Raw genomic sequence first — 24,462 nt, forward strand, 5'->3', positions numbered from 1 at the left:
TGTGTTCTCAACGTTTTTTTATCTGATATGCGACTAAATAACTTACTAAATATATACTTTATCTACGACGGAATCAGCAGAACAACACCATCAGGATATATAGAAAAAACCAGTAAAGGAGAAACGTTCTCCAATTTGCCATTACCAAATATACAGATTCTATCTTACATATACGTGACCTTATAAGTATTTTCGAAAAGCGGCACCAAACTAAGTGTGTTATACAAATTCAGTAAACTTACCACGTCTATAAAAGAAACATGAACATAGGCGTACTAAATCGGAAGAGACATACATGTAAGTCAACGTTTGTAATCATACATACACACTTGAAAAATTGCATGCTCATATTGGTGATTTCTAATCTGTTCAAAGTTTTGATTTTGTCTACCCTATATACCAGTTTACCTCATAATCTCATTAAGAAAAATTCACACACCTAATCAAATGTGCATTTAAAAAGTCAGAATGCGAACATATATGTTCAAACTCTTTTAGGTTATTTTTTTAGTAACAACAAACAAAAAAGTATGTCAATTGGACTTGTTTTGATACGATATCTGCACTTGAATTTTTACTAGATAACATTTTGTTCGCTATGGAGATTTCTTATATCTTCAAGTTATCGGAATACCAATTGGGACTTACTGTGCACCTCCTATTGCGGTTCTGTTTCTGTATTGTTGTGAGTTACATTTATGAATAAAATCAGCACAGACCCATCGAAACAACATCTGATACAAAAATTCAATAACACTTTTGGAGTTTTGTGCGACTGTCATACAAGTGAGAGGTTTAGCTAGCTATAAAACTAGGTTTAATTCACAATTTTCTACATAAGAAAAGCCTTTACCAAGTCAGGAAAATGACAGTTGTTATCCATTCGTTTGATGTGTTTGAGGTTTTGATTTTGCCATTTCATTAGGGACTTTCCGTTTTGAATTTTCCTCGGAGTTCGGTATTTTTGCTATTTTACTTTTTAGATATCTGGATGATATATTTGCTCTCAATAATGACGACTTCAGTATTCGCATTAAAGAGATTTATCCTGCTGAACTGGCTTGAAATAAAGTTATTACTAAAAATGACCACTGCCTTTTCCTGGATCTTGATATTTATATTTTTAACAGGAAGCTGAATACCAAAATATAAGATAAAAGAGATGATTTTTCATTTCCTATTGTTAATTATCGATTTTTAGATGGAGACGTTCCCTTGTCACCATCTTATGTTGTTTAAATCTAATACTGTTCGATTTGCTCGTGTATGTAACAATTTGATTTACTTTAACGAAACGAAAGAGATCTCTATATTACTGAAAAAATTTTACAACAGGGTTTCCAATATCACTAACTAGTCAAAACATTTTCAAAATTATATCATCGGTACAATGACATCATTCATGAAGATAAATCAACATGCAGACATCTTATACGTTCAGGTATTTCACATCCAATCTTTTGTGGTAATATTCTGCACAAAGCACACAAATGTCCATTCACCTCAAAAGCTAACCAAACCTTAAAACAGATTTATTCAGAAGGGATATAGTTACAATACTGTTGCCAGGTCATTAAAGATGGCATTTTATTGAAATAATATTGATTCACTCATAGAGTCTTTGCATCGGAAATTAACACATTCATTCTAAAATCAATTGCTGGCATGATACGGGTTATGTGTTTTCTCATATATTTTATGATGGTATGATACTAAACCATTAACGGGAGGGAATGTGCTTGATTTTCATATGATGAAGACATAATCTTTCAATCAGTTTCATTGAGGTTCTCTGTTACCTATTCTAACATCGGACTCTTTTTTAAAGTGAGTTTTACTGTGCGTATTGCTGTGTGTTTGCTTACTCTTCATTGGCTAGAGGTAAAAGGGGAGGGTTAAAATCTCACAATACATGTTTAACCCCGCCGCATTTTTGTGTCTCTCGCAAGTCTGGCCTAAACAAAAACAAATCCTGGTCACAAACCAAAACCAAAGACAACACATCAACTATAAGAGGAAAACAACGAAACAACAGAAACACTGAACTGCAACAAAAACTAACGCTTTATTATGACGTCCATTTTCACTGAACTACTACACATTTTTCGCTAAGGGGCCGGCTGAAGTCCGCCTCCGGGTGGTGGATTTTCTCGCTGTGTTGAAGACCAATTGGTGACCTTGGTTTGTTTTCTGCTCTTTGGTCGGGTTGTTGTCTTTATGACACATTCCCCATTTCCATTCTCAATTTTATTAAAACAAATTACAACAAAGAAAACGATAAACGTGATCTTTCAAGGTCAGCTACAAATAAGTAATTATAAAGATTGCACATAATGCACTTTATACTTCACTATTTAAAAAAAAATGTTGTCCTAAGATGACACACTAAATAAAGTTAACATATTTATAATATATACAAATACTAATGAAAGCAGAAAACTAGCATAAGCATAATTGCTCACATCCATTAATTTGAACTTTCATGGATAGTTGTCTCATTGGCAATCATACCAAATTTACTTAATTTTATATAGTACATACAATATTTCATGGTATTGAAATATAGTATAATATAATATTTGTTTTTTTCTATTTTAACATAATAGCACGAATGTCATACGTGACGCATTCCTTTACACCACCAGGACTTACTAAAGACAGCAAACACACAAAACTTAAAAAAGGCCATAGCGAACAGGGAGGTAACTCCAAAATTATCGGTGAGTGCAGCAATATAAAGGAGAAAAGACTTGAAAGAAACATTATTTTATTAAAAACCTGATATTTCCATTCCAAATAAACTTATATAATATACAATATAAGGTTCAGTGTAAAACATTGGTATTATCAAAAATTGTAAAATCATCAATGTCATAGGTTTACGAAGGACACAATGGCAATGATAATCTAACACAAAAATACTTACAACAGTCAAGACGAAACAAAAGAATCTAAGAATTAAAAAAAACCAAAAAAAAAAAAACCAAAACAAACAGGGTTTATATCATGCGCTTTTTAGTTGTTATCAGTTTTTGCTCTATGAGTGGCAGATGTCGTTTTTCCTGATATCATATCTGCTGTTAGTTTCATTAAATATGCCCTTAATTACGAAAATGAGCGCTGATGCAGAAACGCGGAGTACAAGATGTCAATGGGCATCTGTGACACATATTTTGTACCAACAACTGGGTAATGGTTTTTTTGTAAAATTCCAAAATATTTATTCAGTTTCGATATAAGCCATTAAGATATCAAAGATCATTTACTTTCTCATAGCAAAAATTCTCCATAAAGAGAAAAATTTTAGTAAGAAACCATAGAATTTTGAAAATTGTATCAACAAGGACATGTGAACATCCTATAAGCAGATGCCTCTGACATGTTGCTACGTACAGATATCAAGAAACAATAGAGGCAAAAGTTGTTTACTGATGTTCAAGTATTCAAAAATACAATTAGACGTAAAAAATTAAGAAAAAAAAAAGAACACAAAAAGAGTTATTGCGAGAAAAGGCGTCTCCTTATTTGCAAGCATCACTGGCCATGCGAATCTAGAGTTAGTCAAAATGTCACAATCGGAAATAGTACACTATTAGCAAAATTTTAGACAAGGACAACGTTACTGGTATCTGGAGATTTAAGACTGCAAAAAACGAGGCTAGTGAGTTTGACACAAACTTATGGCATTAGTCAACCAATTGGTGATAGAGATTATAAAACGATTTCTGTCCAACTTTTACAGAGCTCTGTTGGGTCATTTATTGTATAAGAAACACTGTCATGTTTAACTTGTTGAACTCAAAAAAGAATATTGGTTATTTTCAACGTTATAGAAAGGATAATACTTTTAACTGAAAACAAAATACAATTGAATTTGATACATGAATAATTATTGTCGTAACCCGACAGTACGCAATAGAAATGGACAATCTTTGTGACAGTTTTGTTATCATTTTATTTTGTTATAACGTTATCCTTAACAATAGAAGTACCTTATCATTTTCGAACATACCAAGTGTTAAGACATTTGTTTAATGATAAATAGAAATTAAGTCCAATGATAATTAATTTAAGGATAGGAGAATAAAAACAAATGATTTATATGAAAACAGAATAAAATTGGTTATCGTTGAAAACCAACTGCTTTTTTGAACTGAACTTGGCATATTTTTTTTATTGATGAACGTTTTCTGGTAAAAAAATAGCTATTCTGTTAATGATTGTAGCACTCATCTTGAGGGTTGTTCATAGGATTTGGGTTATAAAACTAAAAATAGTTATGAAATTGAAAACTTTTTATTTTGATTTCATCCTTTGTTTGTTAACATTTCCGTCAACGGTCAGGTGAACTCCTTGAACTTTTTACCACGTATTTATTATTGCCCATAACTACTACATTAGCTATCAGGTTTGTATTTGTATGAAATAATTGTTTTAACTGGCTTGATATTCATGTTCACTTGTCATATATCTATTCTATAAATTATACAAAATCTATAGGTACAGTTATTGGTGGACTACTGGGATTTTGTTCTGTAATTGCTTTGTTAGCTGCACTGATTGTATGCAAATTAAGGTAATCAATATCGTTTCAGAAGAAAATACATTACTCACGCTGATGTTATATAAAAAGATGTCGTTTTTATTGTCCTTTAGTTCATAAAAGACAACTTAGGTCGCTATTATAAGTTAAAAATGGCAAAAGTCAGGAAAGCTATATATCCGTCTTTTTATAATGGTTCTTTATTAATATATCACATGTATCACGCGGAAGAGAATTGTATTAGAAAAGTTAGTACATAAATTGTAATTCCGCCCATCATATATAACAATACGGAAATTTAAAAAAGCAGTATTAACAAAATTTCGATACACTTTATAAGGAGGAAAGATATAGATATTCCGTTAGGTATTTGTATTTATAGATTTTCATATTCTATACATATCCTTTTGTAATGGTAATATTGGATTACAGGTCAATTGGAATTTTTAAAGAATCATCAACACATGATAAACAAGAAAATAGTCAGATGCAATTTTCAAAGACAGTATACCAAGATTCAAATAGTACAACAGAGAAAAGAATTACAACACCAACATCAAACCAGACTTACGGACTTGCTGGAAACAGTACAGCAGTATATGCAGTGGTAAAAAAAATAAAGACATCGGGAAATATAAACGAGACATACATTGATGCAGGGTATGGAGAATATGATCATTTACATGATATACAAACTCGAAGAATAAGTGTACAAGAAAATTTGTATCACAGTCATGGTGCACCGCGAAATGAGGAGGACCTAACATATGATAGCTCAGATTTCGGAAAAGGACAATCCTATGATGGTAACGGTGTATATGATCAGTCTTTTTCAGTGGTTGAAGGGGAATATTCATATTCGACATACAAAAACCATGATAACACCAATAACATGGGAATATACGACAAAGCATCTTAACTACGTGTTGCATTTAATAAAATTAAACTTTTGTTCAACAAATACATTCTTTCAACATATTTCTTATTAAGGTGTATTACCACCAAATCATAGTACGTCACATCCGGTTGCATACGAAAAAGGGTCGAATAAAAAAATTCCCTTGAATTTGACATTTGTGGGAAATTGATCCTAAATTTCATTGCAGTAAAAAAATTCTGAGTCATAAACAAATATCTTGGGTGTTTCAAAGCACCATTCTTATTTGATTTGGTGTTTCTATAAAAAAATTTGGAAACTTCAGGTTACATGGTTACTTAAGCTTGTACACAGGAAAACTGGGGTGACAATTTAATTGGTTAACGTCCAGTGACGGTTATTATCTTATATGCAATGAAATATGATGTGAAATTTTGTCTGTAGTACTGAACAGGATAAAACTTCACTCATGCCAAGGATTTCTTTATTTGAAACAAAGATAAATTCTGCACAATTTTTTGAAAAGTGCAAATTTAACAAAGACTTATCGGGTAAAAACAATGGTGGTATTACACCTTAACACTCAGCTTACAAACACATTATCAATGAAATACTATATGTGGTGTTGAACGTCTGTAAACAAATCTTATCTGTCCTGATTAGATTTCCGAATTACAAAAGGATAACACTAACAAAATTCCCTCAGTAATCAACGTCGTAAAAAAAATCAAGGACCGTTTCAGATAAGAAACTAGTAGGTGATTACAAGTAACAAAAGACGATAAATAATTAGAAAAAATATATAATTACAGTTAAAAATTATGAAATGGTCTAGATAATGATAATCTATATTTTGTCCACGAATTATTAATCTTCCGAAAATTACTGATCATTTTTTCAAAATAAATTTTACACACTGTTGTCTTTTTTCTGTAAACTAATATACTTAAGAATTATTCGAAACCCTTAGGTTTTCTACCCAATAAAGTTATATATGGCTCTAGCATTATTTGTCACATTCTATTTTAAATATTTTGTTTTTATTGCTCCTTAACTTCGAATTCCAACTGTTTCAATTCGAGCGTCACTTGTGAGGATCAACAGCGTTCCAAATTATGTTTTTATATTTATTTTTCGGTCTTTACTTTAACGTAAGTACTTATGGACATATTGTTGGTTTCGAGTTGTTTATATTATATCAGGAGTAAATATATTGCTCAGAAATTTCGCCTGTCAGACAGGTGAGTGCTGAGTGGGAGAAATGCAATGGAAAAACATTAAATCGTTGATTATTTTGTTAGAACTGACATATTGTTTGCTTGTTGTTTGCGAGTATATGTGACCCGAAGTTGTCATTCGGGTTTTGTTCACTGTTTTTATCTCTCTTCTATCCACAGTATGCCACCATTGCATCCATGTCATAAAACTATAAATTTTTATTCATCGATAAAAATCATATATAATATTTTAATATCATCGATATAAATCTCTTCAAATCAAAAACTAATACATACATCCCACAAATGACTCAGGAAAACAAAACACTACTCGAAGAAAGGAAACATTCAACAGCATGAACAAAACAACAAACAACAATCCATACAAAGACATGCAGTAAAAAATTCTCTACATGTTAGTAACGTTATCATTAAATCTTTGACGTTCGGTCACTTCACTTCACTCTACACAAGCATTACACGTTTCCACCTCATTGATATATATTTTACATCTATCAATGTTTTTGAAGTTGTTCCAGAAAAAGAATGGACTATATGGTATCGCCCATCTCTAAAATAGAGGCAAGAGGTACCAATCGGATATTCAAACGCATTAGTCGAAATCAAACTGACAATGCCATGGCAAAAAACGAAAACGATCAAAAGACAAACAATAGTAAACAAAATATAACATAGAAAACTTAACTAAAGACCGAGCAAAACGAAACAACCAAAACACCGGGGGGTATCATGTGCTCCAGACAGTTTAGCACAGCCATCGTGGTAGTCTTAAAAAATACTAGGATACGTTATATCAAGTGATTAGGCATCATAAATATCGGAATGGTAATTGACATTAATCTAACTAGAAGCCACATTTCTTAACGTTGTCTTTGGATTGGAAACAAAGCTGGCATGAATAAATCTTAGATGATGGCATAACTTTCACGCTCTGCATATCTACTCAGAATATTTTCCAAAACCAAGGTGACGTATTTTGAATTTTGATCCAAAAAGACACTTTGATGAGATGCAGAACTATATCATTGTATATTATTAATTGGTACATGTGTTTGATTAAAAATTTTAATGTGCTCTAAATTCAAACTCTGTACATGTATGTCATCGTTGACAATTGTATGCGAAATCTTGAAGGAAACATACATGTTTATCATGTTTTCATAAACCCTCACCAGGAATACTTGGAGACCTGAGATAAAAGCTAGATATGCATTTATGTCTGAGGAACACGAAACAAAAAAACCGAAGAAAGCCTAAGCGAGTATATGTATCAACTGAGGTCTCAATCACCTAAAGAGAGTTTAAGTTTTGATATTTGTCTGATAAAGGTATTCAAACACAGTTCGTACTAATTTAAATCAAAAAACATTTGTGCTTTTTTTTCATATTCCATAATTCCGGATAGACTTATGATAATGTACCAGTCTCGAGTATTGAGACCTCGAATTAAAAATCAAATCTTTCGGACAAATAGCTACTACTATTACATATTTTGAAGGTAAGGCCATTGATTATTAAACTATCCACAGTTAATTTTCTAAATTGCGAAGGTTTTCCTCGAATGTGACCTACTGAATCAGGCTTATTATCGGCTTGTACTTACATGAACAACACGACGGGTGTAACATGTAGTGCATGATATACTTACATTTCTACATCACATGAAATCACCTCCTGTTGTGTTTTGTGTAATGTTGTTTTTTTCTTACTTTTTTTTTTGCTTTTTGCCATTGCATTGTTATCGACTTATTTGTTTGCATATCCCTTTTTTCGCCATCCTTTGCGACAGTCTTATTGAAATGTATCAAGATTGAACAAGATAACTAGCAATATTCTTCTGTTATCTATATTAGTAGAATTGCTATGAGTGAAATAAAAAAACACGGAAAAAAGTACATTAACAATTTTGCAGAAAATCAGGTATCTCTATAACTTCTATGCTAGCGTGTGTGTAATGATGATTAAAAAAATATTTATATAATTTTGTTATAGGTATTTAATTTCTCATTTGAATTTACTTCAAAATAAAGATGATCTTATTCCTAACATATTTGTGTTATCATTTTCTAATAGATTAATTCCAGATTGTGAGTAATTATGAGTTGTACCATTTGTGTTTTATATTCACAGACTTTGACGAATGAATAGTTTCGTCCTGATTGTTACTCATTTCTTCTATTTTGATGGTCATTTTTTTTACGCTTGATTTGGTCGTAGACTTTCTATTATGTCATTGGTCATATATCTTTTGTCGGTTTATTTCTATTGAAGTCTATAGTTAATTCCGGATTGATGTTCAAACCGAACACACGTATCATATATTTTCTTTTATGTATTTGCTGTTTCATATTTCATATATTTGTACTAGAGGAATTCAATCATTATTTCAGGTCAGTGTGCATACTTTTTTCTAGATATTCTGCCTATATCTTTTTCTCATCGTAATTTTGCTACCGGATTAATCAGTATTTCACACACTAGTAACTTCCAATTTTAGCATGACTCCGTAGTAAAAATGTGTATCGTGTGATTGTTGAATGAATGTTGTAAATTATTTAAAAGGATAACGTATTTTTTAACACAGGCACATTATTATTTTACATTTGAATTACATAATTTAAGCCTTATATAAACAAGTGTAAAAGTACGTAACGAATGACGAATATTTGAGCAGAATGAGTTCGAGAGTAAATGAGTAATATGTTACTAGTAACTTGATAAATACTTTTCTGAGTCTTTTTTACATTTTTGTCTCAGATTGATGGATTTTAAGTACTATATAAGTATGTGCATAGTAACAATATGTTAGCATTTGTTATACAGGTATTATGACATAGTTATGCATATGATGTAGTTATACGTTGAGGCATAACCTTTGTAACTGATACGAGGTAAGAATGAGTGTTTATTTGTAGGTGCTTGTTATTTTATTTGCTTAGAAATTTTGCTTTGTTTAGCTTTATTACTTATCTGCTTCTCGCTATTGGCTTTAGTAATCATGGTATTGTAATATTTCGTAAACTTTTTGTTTATAGTTTTAACGGCTTATTCGTATATAATAATGTTATTGCTAAATGAGCAACTTTATTTCTACTTTGTTTCTTTTGACAAGTTAAGTTCTGTTTCGAACGTCACATGAAGTAATATTTTGATTAGATAAGGTTGAATTATACCTTTTGTTTATTTCCTAAACTGTGACGTATTTTACAGTTACTTGGTTAATTACGGTAACTTATCAGATTGATATGATACATGTTTTAAAAGAATTATTTTATATGTTGTTATTAAATGTGATATTATATTACAGGGTTTTGTTTGATGCTTCTTTATGTCCTAGATAGTTCGACTACAATTCGGTGGTAAAAACACCAAAAAATACTCAATTCCGTATCGAATATATGCAACAGAAGTTAACCGATGTTCAAATCTCATGAATAAATTAAACAGGCAAATCAAGGTAAGTTACCCTAAACTAACAGACAGAAGTTAAATATATTGATGTGCAGTGACAACTTAATTTCCACATATGCTTTTATTTCTGATTGGTATTGTTACATTAATTATACTTATATGGAAATGATGTTTAAAACAAAATTTACACAATCCCTTGTAAACGAAAAAAGTGAGGACGATACAAACGTGTAAAAGCATCCTTTATTTTTTTTCCTTCTTGTATATTGATGCTTTCCGTTGGTTTCATAATTCTGTTTCATTAAGTCCCTGCATCTCGTATAATTAAGCGAACTTATATTTACATGGTTGGACAAGAGACATCAACTTCTTCTGCATAATGTTTGTTTTAAATTGCTATTTATGGACATTTCATATATTAGAAAACACGACAAACGGGATGTTTGCTATCTTATTGTCACAAACTTATGATAGTTATTTATATTTAGCGAAATAGTTATCAAATTGAGACTTGCCATACATTTTTAATTGTACGTGTATAATGTGAAAATTCACAATATTGTATCTGGTTATACTAAGTAATATTTTCGTCAATTGTTATTTAGTTAATTGTAAAACTCTTTTGTCAATAAACGTTTGTTTTCATAGGTTATTATTAGTATGATTGAAAATACGTACGTAGGTCAAATAATCGAAATGTAAATAACAAAAAACATATCTCTGGTCATGTCAAATACAGTGCAAAACACTTGTGAAGTTTTAGTAGATTTAGTTTAACCTAGTTATTGTGGTACTTGAATCCCAAAATGGTTGAATTTCTATTTCATTTTAGATCTAAATGATGATTAAAAAACGATGTATATCTTGTATTAGATATAGTCTACTCTCGTTATCTTAAAGCTGACCAGTCCGATATATAAGATTTGAGATAACAAATGTGTTGAGATATCAGGTTTAAATGTAACGTATTATATAGTTTTGAGCAGACATTTCACGTTTTTAAAATAACTGGAATTTTTGGTTTAATTAACCTAAAAGAAGTGTACCGAGACTCTTATTTCTTAAATCGATCATGAAGACACAAATTAATGTAACAAAAAAAAAAAAAAGAAAAAAAAAAAAAAAACCTGAAAGAATCGCATGAACTGCGAAATAAGCGATACAGGGCACTACCACATGGTAAGCCTGTCCTGCCATTTATGCATCACCCGCATTGTCTATTGTCTATCGACATTAGGAAGGCGTCACAGTAAAAAAAATAAATAGCCTTTCAAGATATCATAATTATTTGAACTTATGAATATCTAAAAGTAAATATGTACCCTTTTTGATTTTTAAACACTGTGCTAAGGCAAAGGTGTCAATGTGAAAATACTGATTCTATTGCATCAGGTATACCAAATGTTGTAGTATAAAACTGATACGTTTATAAGTCATTCTGTAAAAATTTCAATATGATAAAATATGTCACTATTGTATTACATTTATATCACGATAAAATATGAATACACAAGGACGTTTTTGTTTAAACGATAACAAAGGTTATTATCTTCCTGCTTTCAAATAATAACATCAAAGAAATGTTTGAAATATACAACATATGTACAATGTAATGATATTGTATAAAATTTATCAACTGTTCATTGTCTGATTTTGATATGTATTCTAGTAGAAGTTTATACTCAATGGATGATTATTTAAAGATATCAAGACTTCACAGTAAAATGCGTGCATGTATAGTGGTTTTATATATGTCCATGATAAATTGAAAGATCGATTACATTGTCTTATTTTTGGGGGTTGTTGTTTATTTTTTGGACACACATTCAGTATTCGAAGGTTTTGAATTTTGCACCATTACTGGTCAATTCAGTGGTGTACTCATATAAAGCAGGATGGATACAGAACCATTTCAAAGACAAACGCAAACAGTATCTTGTAAAATTCTTTTATTTCAATTTCAGATCTATTGATGATGAATAGTCATTAAAAAATTCACATTTAAATGAGTGCTTGCTTCTTATACATACTGAAAGCTAGTTCAAAGCCAATAACAACAAATACAAAAATCATGTATCTAAGACTAAAATGTCAATCAGTTCATATCCATTATTCAATGGATTTTGTGTAATGTTATTTATCCTGGTCAACTTAATATCAAGGATACAACCGTAAGTAGCAGGTCTGCTTCATATTTTGTTTTTTTTTACTTGATATTAACATTCGATTAGCTATTAGAAACGTGATGAATTCGACTTTTTTTTCAATTGTCAACTTCTCATTTGTCAGCAGTAACTTATCCCTTGTCCGTCGTAGAGTGTTTACATATCTTATTTATTATGTTACGCTATTGCATTTTCACACTGTGCAGAGGTCATTTACATGGATGCGTTTCTGTCACAAAAACTGCCCAAACATCATTATATGTAAGAACGAAAACAATGAAACTACGCTACAATCACAAATTGATTGACCGATACCATGTGGCGATGTCTCAGCTCACTAGCGACATGTGTTTGTGGTATTTGATATTTAGATACAAGTAAGTAGTTTGATCTGTAATTTTAACGGTATTGCATTTTCACTAAATGTTGATTTGAATTGCGGTTGCTGCATGCCATATTTATAGCTAAAAACGCTTACCCTATCAATGCATTTATTTTCTCTTTTTTTTAATTTATATGATTTCCTCAATTGTGATTGTTACTTTTTGTTTTCTAAATCGAAATAATGTCGCCATAATATATAATAAGACATACTTTTTCCATTTTCGACAAAACGTTATGAATAGAATTTACGTATGTATGTTTAAAATCTCCATCGACACAAATAATTACTTTATTATTATTGTTAAATGTTATTGCTTTGACAATTATAATCATACAGCTGTCTAATATTTTAAAAGACATAAATCTTACATTGATTAATGACACAATGTTCTAACGTAGACTTGACAAAACCACACAGAACGGTGATCCTATTTCTGCAACGGATCTCAAATAACATTGAGGCCTTCCACACATTGACATTTCCAGTTACCCCTTGAAATATAGGAATGTTTTCCCTGTTAATTATTGCAACATAAACTCATCATGCATACCGGCTTAAAATTCATACGCCAGACGCGTGTTTCGTCTACAAATTAAAAGACTCATCAGTGACACTCGAAATAAGACGAAAAAAACGCACCAAAAGTTTACAAAAGATGACGAGACTTATATTGATTCATCGTACGGGCAATATGTTCAGCTGAATGCTATACAAAAAACGTTAAAGCAGATTAAGAGGAAATATATACGAAAGAATGCAAGACTAAAAGGATATTACATGTGATATATCAGAGTTTAGTAAAAGTCGCACCACACAAACTACACAAAAAATTAAGTAAGATCGGAATGAAGCATGTGAAGGACAAGACAGTTTTAGCATACAAATGGAACGAATTAGATGAGGATAAAGAGTGAAACCTAGACAAATGAATAAATTTTAAAGCATTATTAATTGTTGTTCTAGATCATATTTTTTTCATTTCATTTTTTTTTAATTTGTATGTTGTGGTATTTATAAAGGATTTTTTAAAAACGAAATTGATCAAATACCATGAGTCCTGTGCTAATTAAATATTACAATATCGATAAAACACATGACATTAAAAAGGAGACTAAAACATGGGGGAAACATAAGTCCAATAAAAAACAAAAATACATTTGCTAAAAAAGAAAACGACTAACATTTAAACAACAGTCCACAAACAACTAAAGATTAAACAACACGGACAACACTAAAACTTGATGGTAAACTCAGATGCTCCAGAACGGTGAGCAGTACTTGACCCACTGGCGATACTCGTGTTTGACTAATTGTATAATACGTCGCGTTCTGCAAAGAAAAAGATTGATTATACCAGAACGGTAAACCAAATCATGATGTCGTCTGTAAAACTTTTGCAGGATTATTTTAAATTTGGCACCCTTGGTTCAACATTTTTTTGTAAACAGCAACCATTTATCAAGAGAATCTTAATCGGACTCGAAAGCTCTGGAATATATTAGAAATATATTCTCAAAATCAAGGCCTTGATGGAATTTTGTCATATCCCTCAATTCGGAACGAAATGAAATGCATAGTTGTATTCAATAACGCAATTTCCAATTGATAATTCCCATACAAGTTTCCCCATATATAATAAACAAACGCCTTGTTTTATTTTGAACCAAATGTTGTCGTGGTATTATGATGACAAATTGATAACAAATCAATAAAACGTATATTTGTTTTTATGTAAGATACATTGAGAAAGCACATCACAGTCATAATTAAAAAAAAAAGACGAATAAAATAAACACACAATTTTGCCAAGTTGTAATAGTTAATGACCACAACTGCCTTCTTTACCTTTACGTGGCTTACGTAAATTTAAACTTCACTTACCTGTAGTTTTATGAAAATCTAAGTATTATATTGTTACTTAATACAAACTTCCTTATTTTATCATAAAGGGGACGTAACTAATGTATATATGCAACCTAATCACCAAGTACTTACTTACTTTACTTCCCTGTTTTTCACAGGATATTATCGAATATTTTCATTTGCAATGATATCAAAATATACATGTTTTTGGAGTTTCATTTCCCTTTTTGTGCTAGGTAAGTCAGAATTAGATATAAATGAACAAAGGATATAGTATATTAATCAATGACAAACAAATCAATTCTCATTTGATTTTTAGTTTATCTGAACTTCAATAATATCCTGTTCAAAATTTGTACAAATATCAATTCAAAAACGTATCATTGCTATATATGAACAATGTATATGAATCAAAGTTGATGTAGGGTATACGCCAATAACATAATGAAAAAAACAAGGGAAGAGATCATGACGTTAACGTACAAAAATCTTTTCGTATTGCAGCAGATAGAAAATAAAAATACAAGGTTTGATATTTGGAACGCCATAAGCGTGTTTCGTCTACCTCAGATTCATTGGTTATGTTCGATTCAAAACAATGAGAAGGCCAAATAAACGAATCGATAAGCATTCAAAACCGAAGATTTAAAAATTTTACCAAATACGAATGATTCAAAAATCTATAATAAGAAATAATTACAAAAAGATATCCAAGATATTGTATGTCAACACAGAAGTGCTTACTATAAGGCCGGTGATACCCTCGGGAACGAACAGTCTACCAGCAGAAGCATCGAACCAAGTGGTTGTAAAAACTCAAGATATATGGTACGTCAGACGCACGTTTTGTCTACGTACATCAGTTAAATTTGAATATTCGTAATAAATTTAGATCTGAAGATATCTCCAAACCTCAACAATTTCCGATGTCTTAAATTGTCAATGGACAAATGATGGGGGTTCTTACTTATCTGTTAGACTGTACATCTTGTTGTTTCATAATATCTTTTAACATGCAGGGAGATCCTGAAATAAGCTTTTTCTCGAAGTTCAATAAAAATGTATTAGAATATAACTTCAGTGAGATTAAGCATACATGCAGGTCATAAAGTACTAAAACTCTATGTGTGTTTGTTCCAAATCAGGAGCCAGTACATTTTTTTTTGGTTAACTATTTTTGTCGAAAATCAGACCGTTGGTTTTCATTTAAATTTTATACTTTGTAATGTCGGGCCTTTTACGGGGTTTTCTCATTGCTACAGGCGTATGGTGACCTATAGTTGCTTAAATCGTCTTCATTAGGATTCTGTTGGATAGTTGTGTCATTGGCTATCATACTACATTTCCTTGTCTTAGAGTGAAAAAATGTGCATCCTTAAACCATGTCTGAAAATATATTTATATAAACCAGTTCGTTAGTCTTAAGATTGCGTATCGATTCGAATTTTGGGAGTTGTAGCTCTATGTCCTTATCTTGAATAAATTTAGTTCTGTAATAGCTTTATGAATTATATCTACAACTTGACAGATAACTGTTAATCTTTTATCAAATACCGTATATCAGTTGTTCGCGATTTGATGACAAAATGGGCAGGTTAAATTTTCGCTGTGTATAATTTTCGTTGAATGGGAAAATACATGCGAAATAACACCGTATTGTATTGTTAAAGAAGTAAAGTAAAACATAAAACAAATGTAAATGACTGACATGTAATCGATTATATATTTATACTTGTACTACAAACTAAAATACACATATTCGGAGATCTTTAAATAATCGTTTAAATCATGTCGATTGTGGCATGGTAAAAAATGAAGTTTTAATCAAGTTTGTGCTAGTATAACATATCTTTTTGAAAGCATATTTGTGTAAATATTCGTTTAAATGTGATTTATTTTAATTTAATTTTTTACACTAAATGCAAAATGTTCGGGTTATGACAACAATAAATAGACGTCGGTAATTAACATTTTTGAACATGTAACTGACTTCTGTGTTGTCAAAAGATATGACATGTATGATAAGCAAATTTAATTATTAGAAAAACAGGTATCTCAATTAATTATACACACTCTTTTGATCTACCAATCAACACAAAAGACTGATTTTATATAAAAATGTAATTTCACCTTTAGGGTTAAATGAGTGTACATATAAATTTTATGTAAACTCGATAATTAGCAGTTTTATCTATAAAACGTTTACAAAACACCTGAAGATCTCGCGAACAAAGCGAAAATTAAACACACGCGAAAAAAAACCCGATATACGGTAATTACATGTGTTATCATGTGCATACTATGTTATTGTTAGCAGATCGATCACGATCAGCCACGTCATCTTTATAGTCGTCATAAATCAAATGGAGTGCATTTTGTTCAGTAGAGATGAATAAATATATCAATTTAATATTTCCTTAAAACATTAAATTTCCATTTTTCAAGCGCAGCAGTTGGCTATCACTCATTAAATGCCATTTTGTTTTATTTAACAATAAAACCAAAGATGCACCTAATCGTATTGATAAATGTTAATAAAGCAATCACCTAGCTTGAAATGCATGCCATGATATTATGATTAATTTTAGATGCCTGATATTAACGCCATTCATTATCTAACAAGTAACATTTGATATTCGTTTTTTTTGTGTTGCGATGTGAAAATCTGAGCAATTTATGAACCAACAAAATTAGAAAAACAAATATTATACAATCGAAAATGAATAAATGGTTAATTCTTTTACAAAAATCAATTGAAAAAGAGGGATGAAAGATACCAAAGGGGCATTCAAACTCATAAGTCGAAAATAAACTGACATATTTACGCCATGGCTAAAAACGACAAACACACAACAGTACACAAAACATAACATAGAAAACCAAAAACCAAACCCCCCCCCAAAAAAAAAAAAGGGTGATATTAGGTGCTCCTGAAGGGGAATACGTTTGAAAGTATCGATGATAAATGAAAAGATTGATCAATTCTTGATTCTGACATTAGAAGTTGTCAATGGATTGTGTTCTTCATCGAAGCTTTGCTGGACTCAGTTTAAAGTAAATTTATTGGATCTACATTCTGTTTTCATGTTCTTATTTTGTCTTTGTATGTTGTTAACCTTTAATACTATTTGGTCCATTTTTGGTAGTATCCTTTTGTCTGGCTCGGTACTTCTACATCCCGCCGTTACGTTATTCACTACTTCTCCGGTAAAGCGCCCAGCGTCCGAGTAAAAAATGATAAAATATAAAGTGCAGCAAAACTTATAAATATAGAACACGGAACATCCTCATAGTCTATAATATCTCCACCATATAAATTTCAGCATGTAATATTCTACCGTTAATTAGTAATGATCGAGACAGATTACATGAGAACATGTCAACAAACACATTTAACGTCATTTTATTTCTTTTGACGTCATTATCTGATTTTAAATATAAAAAATGCTGAAACCTTTGAAATCATTTCCTTTACGGTGTTTTGTTAGCTTTATTGATTCATATAAATTTTAACGTGCGTTTTTCTAAGGAATATTCAGCCAATGCATATCTGCATTATTATATAAGTCTCTTTTTTTTTTTTTAAATCTCTTCAACACAAATTAGAGTGCTATATCTTCCTGTGGACTTTTACCTTGTGAACTTATACGCTAAAAAAATCGACTCATGTCGGTCTTGTACAAAGCAGGATTTATATTAATATCGTATTAACATGCTTTTGACCCGAATAAGCATATAATTCGCCGCTAAATGTAAATCATCCTTCTCCTCCTCCTCTTTCTCCTCTTCATCATCATCATAACCCACGTGTTAATATCTGATCAAATGATTGAACGAATATTTTATCAACTATTTAATAATGTTTAAAGCCACTATCGTACTGCAATTTTAGAGGAGATAGCATTGATTGATTGTTGTTTTCTGAAGGTAGAGTGGCAAATATTTCATGCATATTCACGACGGAGAGAAGAATTTTCAAACACAAAATAAGAAGTTGCATGCATTGTCGTTGAAAAATATTTAAAAAAAAATCCAATAAAAAACAAACAACACCATGACCAGAGAGAGAAAACAAAAGGACAAACAGCAAAATATAAAATATAAAAACATATTGATTACGGAAATAAACGATTAACAGAATAAAAAAACCGTTTTCTGCATATCAAATTTATTATTGATAATTGACAATAGACCAGTAGTTAATTTGGAATGAAATGTTGAACTTGTCGTAATTGGAACAGGTTCATTGATATTAGCCATACAAATTATATACATTCGTAAGCATCGGTATTTTCCTCCAAAATCTTGACGTATCATTTGGTCCACTATTGCAGACAAAGTTAACCTTACATCCTTCTCCTGCATTGTGTCAGAAATTATTACAACACTGACAAAACAGTTCGTGACAGAGTTTAGACCAAGATAACCATTGACAACCAAAAACTTTGCAAAAGTGAAAAAAACCCAGAAAACAACAAGTTATAAATTTCATAAGTCCGAAGCACTATTCTTGATTTATCTTCATTATTTACGCTCAAAGACGATTATTTGAAAGCCAAAGATGTACAAGAACAGAAACAGTTGACCAAAAAGGTCATAAGAAATAGAGCAATCAGTCGAAGGTCAACTTTGCCTGATGGGGTTGAAACCTTAGTTTCTTTATAATTTCAAATTTTATTAATGAACAATTAAAAGGAACTGCAGAATCAAAACGTCTCTTTCACCGGCATGATTCCTACGTCTTCAGTTTCATATTTGTAAGACCCATAATTCTTTAAAATTTAAAACAACAATTTATTGGAAAGGTCTCGAAGACTGATGCTCGAGGACGGATGACATTTTCTGTGATTTGTTGGGTGGTATAACAAGCCTTTTTTTTCACGTCCAATAAATGTTAAATATAGTTTAATATTCTCCAAACCATTGATTGATAGGCAATGTTTTTTTTTATATTTTGTTGGACAGTTGGGCTATCAAGGATAAAATCTAGTTGAGGGGATCGAATTTTTACTCTATCAGATTCCAGATTTCTCTTAATGTCGGTTAACTAATTGTACTGTTTCTGTTATAAAACTGAATGTTTAGCTTCTCAGTACTATTACCTCATATCACAAACCAAATATGATCAAATATACCTAATGTCATCTTATCTACTTATTATCCCAGACATCCAAGTTATTACAAAGAAATTAATATATTTAATGATAGAAAGTATTTAAAAGCTTCTCTCACATTAGGCAGAGCAATGTTTAGGACTACTTGCATAATTCTTAAATCTTATTAAATTCGGTATTAATTTTTTATTTATAATAAAAGTTTCATATCTTGAATATTGAAAACGGGTTTAAATTATTTACTTACATTAAAAAAAGGCAACAGTAGTATGCTGCTATTCAAAAGTCATAAATCGATTGAGAGAAAACAAATCCGGGTTACAAACTAAAACCGAGGGAAACACATCAACTATAAGAGCAATGGAACAACAGCAAAACTGAAGTGCAACAAAAATCGCCAACATACATAGAAATGAACTATTTGAAAACAACTGCCATATTCCTGACTTAGTACAGGACATTTTAAGAAAAAATTGTGGGTTGAACCTGGTTTTATGGCTAGCCAAACCTCCTGCTTATATGGCAATGTTAAAAAATTATCGCTAAAATGACAATACTACGTGACAGAAATACAGCACACACAAACGCAAGAACACTCAGCACAGAGAAACGCACACATAACTAATAAAATAGTCGTTACAACATGTAAACCGCAGAATAACAACGAACATCTCCCATTAATATTGATATAAAACCATTCGGATCGTTTTTTTCTAGATCTGAGAAAAAAAGCAATTCTGTTACACTTAAAAATTGATAAATTAAGATTTTTAGATGGGTTTTCTTATATCGTCGGAATTACAATGTATGTTTAACTTATTGTTCTGTAATTTATATACTCGCCATCCGTAATAGTTATCTAAAATGTTTATTTGGCATGCCATACTCGATAGAAGTGCGGACGTGAAAGAAAGCACTTCAACGGAGATGACATCCCACGGAGGTTACATTTCGATGATTTCGTCATTTATAAAACATAATACGTATATCTGAAGAGAGAAGTTGTATTAAAATTAAATGTTGACACCGATATCGATCTGTTGGATGTAGAATTCATTTTCAAAATTGGTGTTTGTTTGGAATAGACCATTCCACGGAGATTACATGCTTAACAAATCTCTGCAGTTTTCTACTTTGTTTATCTTTAAGACTGATATAATTTGGAATAAATGACCATTGTTATAAACAAAATTATTTATGGTAACCTTATAATCAAATTTAACTTATATCACACTCTATGTTGTGTTAAATATTTTGTCCTGCTTTGGTCTCTTATCCGTTAACGGAAATTACAGGTTTACGAAGAAAACATTATGACGGCCGGTACGATCACTATCGCAGTGCAATAGTACTAAACTTTATAAAAAATAAAAATATAGATAATAAAGAAATATAAAAATCTCTGATATAAGTATAACAAGCTACAGGTATATAACTCGAAGTCGTTAGTTTCCTTTGTTACGGTGGGACAAATCAGCGTCATAAAAAAATCGCTTTACCGGAGAACCAGTATATTATGCTATGGTCTTTTTTTGTATTCTTGTCTTTCATGTTTGCTTATGTGTTTTGTATAGAGAGTGTTTATATGCCATTTTGTTTTTCTTTGTTGACATTGTTGTTTGTTTTATAGTGATGAAGATTATTACACAATGTTGACTGCTGTACCCCAATTTTTGACATTTGTACCTATTATGTCTGTTTGATTTTCTCACACATTTTAAGGTATAGCTAGCTATCATACCAGGTTTAATCCACCGTTTTCTACAAAAGGGAATGCATGTATTATGCAGTAACATGACAGTTATTTTCCATTCGTTTGATGTGTTGGAGCTTTTGATTTTGCCATTTGTTAAGGGAATTCTAAATTTGAATTTTCCCTGGAGTTCGGAACTTTTGCTATTTTACTTGTTGTTTATACCTCCCTGGGTAGATAACAATGGACCACCTATGGTTTTGTATAGTATAAAAACAGAATATATTCATCATTATTGATACATCATATACATCCGACGTCAATTAAAAAAATATTCTACTTCATTATGAGACGGGGAAACATCGAAGTTAAGATATGAATCCTAGGGCAGTATTATTTTAGGATAGCGCAATATCGTTCAGAACCTAGAGGGTTTACATGTTCTAAAAAGGATCAAAATAGTGTTCTCTTTCCAAATTTAATTAAATACGAAAGGCGTCAGGTAATTGTTGTAACAGATGTAATTTCATAAGAAAAATAACTTTATTCCTATCTTTATAGTTGTATTGGGGATATTTGCATACAACATTTCGAAAATAATTTCAATTTGGTTAAGTTATAATCTTTTGAAATGACTCTTAAAATAGTCTGTCACAGAACTGTTCTAAACTACTCTATGGAAATCCTACACTAGAACTGTTCTAAGGTAGAACTATCAGAATCAGCTGTATTTGAGAATAGTCCAAAACTATTGTAGTGTAGATCTGTCAGTACCAGTCCTATGATAGACTTGTCATAACCTGCTCTAAGGTAGAACTGTCTTAATCGATTTTACGTTTGAATTTTTAGAATCGCTTCAATGATAGAACTGTTCCAAATGACGCAAATTAAAGTAGCCCTTATGATTCACAGTTTTAGTTGACAATACAATTAATTAATATTATTATTAGAAATCATACACTATTGTGTAACGAAAATAAGTAATACTTATATATAGGGCGAGCGGATATTTGTGTAGTACAAACAAAAAGTAAAATCACAAAAATACTAAACTCCGAGGAAAATTCAAAAAGGAAAGTCCCTAATCAAATGGCATTCAAGCCAATCACAGATAATACAACTACTGATTTTTAGTGACTGTTTAGTATTTGAAAAAAAAACAGGAGATGTTGACACTCTTTATTGATGAAAATCATATTTTATAACCATCGCTATCAATCTTATGTTAAACAAACCCACCATATGTTAACAAATTTATTAATTTACGATACCGGCAAACAATTGCCAATATAAAGAACAACTATGGCCAGTGTTGATTGAAGCGGATGACCATTTTGTTATACAAACCATTCGGAGGAAACAAAACTAGTCATTGTGATATAAAATGTTAAGTCGAAACTCTTAATTAAAGCAAACAAAAGTTGAAGTCATAGTCAGGATAGTTGGTCAATATATAGGTTCTAGATTGACACAATTTGAGTTTGTTTTTTTTCCCTGTTGTCTCCATGTTGCAGATTTACATTTGTACATATACAAATTCCTTAATAAATTACCCAAATTCAACTTTTTGTACTGACTTCTAGACATAAGAACTAGTTGTTAAGAAACGTTTGTTTTTCTAGCTTTGCTAGTGGTATTACTTCGTAACGATTAATCATTTAACGGATCTGGACCGCATATTTCTACTTTGTTAATCAAAAACAAAAAATCTACTATTTAATCCAAAATGGTGACCAAGGGAAAAAGTTTAAACTCAAGTTACGTCAAATTGAAACCTATTTAGAATCCTGTCATTTACAAGAGGTATAATATAGAATCCAATTACAAATTATACAATTACAAATTTACGGATTGATATTAAAAACGTATACTTTCCAATAAAAACAACAAATAAGGCCAATGTTGATTGGTGCATTTTGTAATCCGAACCATTCTGAGATGAAATACTTATTTTTGTGGCGGTTCCGTATCTGAATAAAAAAAAAATGTTAGCACTCCAAATTGAAACGGACAACATTTTTTAGTTTGTAGTCATTGTGTACCAATATTTTTGTCCTTTTTTAAATCCTGGGTTGCAAAATTTACTGCTTACTATCCTAATCTAGCATATAATTTTAATAAAAATAGTATACAATATGGTAAGTGTTGATTGATGCAAGTTTACAGTTCTGTGATATAAACCATCCTGCGTTATCAAAACTATACTGAATTCTAGTTCAGAAACAACAAGGTCAATCAGATAAAAACAAATCCTAGCGTATTGGATTTAATGACAACAGACAGCGTATCCTCTAGGTGTAAAAGACAATATTACGGGACAAGGGAACATATTTCAAACGTCCTTTATTAAAATCATGACTATAGCTGATATAACACAAAGTATTCATAGGCCTTATGTCATTCATATGAATAGAAAGCAACAAATTTAACATCGTTCTATGTCTACACTTGATGATCTTCCATCTATTTTTCAAAAAGATGGAAGATCATCGGTGGCCGAAGTTCTAACGAGATGTCTCGCAGTTAAGGTCACTGTATACATGAAAATAACGAAGAGTTAGAGTACGGTAAAACAATAATTCAATAGCAGTACATAGCATAAAACTTGAAGTATATAGAACATATTTAACCTTTGTTTTCAATTTGAAGTTCAATATGACTTTAAGGAAAAGTTGAATTAACAAATAGGAATGCATGAAAAATATATTTCAAATATATATCATTTGGTTCTATCAATTTATTTATTTTCCATGTGCTCCGTGTGCTGGTGTTGGTTGTCTATCAATGTTACGAAACTCGAAAGTTAATTACTAGTAGTTTGAAATCAACAATCAGAGAATGAAATATTTTTTGTCTATTTCATGTTATAGATTCGTAATAATTGTAAAAAAAACTGGTATAACGGACTTAGTTCAGTATATGTGCATGCATTTACTTCTGATAGAATATAATTACTAGAAACTGGTTTCTAATGACTTTGAATTAAAGGCGGACATGCATTTGCCATTGAAATTTGTGGCATGTTATTCTTTGCCTTTATTTATGTCTTTTCATAACTAAACATAAGAAATAAACTTTATTGGGCATACTACCTTTATAGTTACCCGCTTTCGTAGTCTTATGCAATGTTTCCGGACTCTAAAGTGAAGATGGGGTAAACATAAAATTTACAA

The 24,462-nt window shown here is 30.9% G+C and overlaps 2 long non-coding RNA genes across 4 annotated transcripts in view; both read left to right on the plus strand.

The window, feature by feature from the left end:
- Positions 1-2,631: 2,631 nt before the first annotated feature.
- Positions 2,632-5,578, plus strand: LOC127699922 (uncharacterized). Its single transcript, XR_007981298.1, has 3 exons — positions 2,632-2,720; positions 4,501-4,576; positions 4,976-5,578. It is a non-coding gene; the product is annotated as an uncharacterized LOC127699922 (long non-coding RNA).
- Positions 5,579-9,316: 3,738 nt separating this feature from the next.
- Positions 9,317-24,462, plus strand: part of LOC127699914 (uncharacterized) — a 36,508-nt gene continuing 21,362 nt past the window's right edge. For 2 of the 3 annotated variants that reach the window (XR_007981288.1, XR_007981290.1), the window contains exon 1: positions 14,595-14,718. This is a non-coding gene — a long non-coding RNA (uncharacterized LOC127699914). Of the gene's footprint in view, positions 9,550-9,965; positions 10,116-14,594; positions 14,719-24,462 lie in introns of those variants that run through there. The other variant, XR_007981289.1, reaches the window with a different exon arrangement.

Source organism: Mytilus californianus, unplaced genomic scaffold (assembly GCF_021869535.1).
Source record: "Mytilus californianus isolate M0D057914Y unplaced genomic scaffold, xbMytCali1.0.p SCAF_44, whole genome shotgun sequence".
Taxonomy (NCBI): Eukaryota; Metazoa; Mollusca; class Bivalvia; order Mytilida; family Mytilidae; genus Mytilus; species Mytilus californianus.